Consider the following 1255-nt stretch of genomic DNA (forward strand, 5'->3'; position numbering starts at 1 on the left):
AAAGTACTGGGCCTACCGGTACACACCACTGCACCTGGTCATCAGTTTCTTTCACCTTCCTTTCCCCTGTCTAAATCCTGACTATCCTTTAGGGTTTAGCTCAGCTTTACTTCAGGAAATGACTGCACGCAAGTGGGAGGATGAGGAAGGATCCATTTTGTATCCCCTTAGAAACTGCCTGTCCCCAAGCCTCTATGGCCACCCCTCCAAGGGCAGCAGACAGATCTTTGCTGTCTGCAGCCTCACAGGAAAACAGTCCACACCCACAGGGCTGTCCTGCCTCTCTGGGTCTGCTGCAGCCAAGTACAATGCTGGGCTGGTGAAGAAAGAAGAACTTAATTATAACCAATGTGGTGGCTGCCCACCTATCTGTCTAATTGCCTATAAGAGAGACATCATTCATTTATGCTACAAGAGAGGAGATATAGAGAATGCAGCTGTTTGCTTTTGGACCAGTTATTTTACCTCTCCAAGACCCATTTTTCTCATCTTGATCTTGAAACCACCTTTGCAAAAATTATAACTGAGGAAATTATGACAGTGGAAGAGATTAGACCTAACCTACTCCATCTTGCTTCTGACCTTTAAGCGGTCCTTGTTCATTCCTGGGTGTAGGCTGAACTAACCTTGGGAAGGAATTTATAGTTTAACTCTGAAACAAAATTGATAATAGCCCTCCCCCACCCAAAAATGGCAAACATTTATGTTATGTATAGTTTATTACAACAAAAAAGTATATACAAAGTTGTGAAAAAAAAAAAAAAAAAAAAAAAAAAAAACCCTTCTTGCCTGGAGACCAGTCTGCCTTTCTGGACTAACAAATTAGCTACGAGATCAGAAATTACAGTTTAGAGACCATGCAGCCTCCAGCTGCAAGTCTAAACCTCCCCAGATTGCTTCTGGGGATAATATCACTATTGTAAAACCTAAGATCAGTGCTTGAGATATTTTGCAGACCCTGCACTCGATGGATCAGCTGACACCACCCCCGATAGTAATGTAGCTCAGCCAGTTCTGCCATCCCACTCAGGAACAGAAGACAGCAAGAAAAACTCATTTCGACCCCCTATCATTCCATCTCCAACCTGACCAATCAGCACTCCCTACTTGTCTAGCCCCTACCAGCCAGATTATCTTTAAAAACTCTGATCCCTGAGGCTGGGTGCAGTGGCTCACACCTGTAATCCCAGCATTTTGGGAGGCCGAGGCGGGTAGATCATGAGGTCAGGAGTTCAAGACCAGCCTGGCCAAGATG

Source organism: Mandrillus leucophaeus, unplaced genomic scaffold (assembly GCF_000951045.1).
Source record: "Mandrillus leucophaeus isolate KB7577 unplaced genomic scaffold, Mleu.le_1.0 Scaffold628, whole genome shotgun sequence".
Taxonomy (NCBI): Eukaryota; Metazoa; Chordata; class Mammalia; order Primates; family Cercopithecidae; genus Mandrillus; species Mandrillus leucophaeus.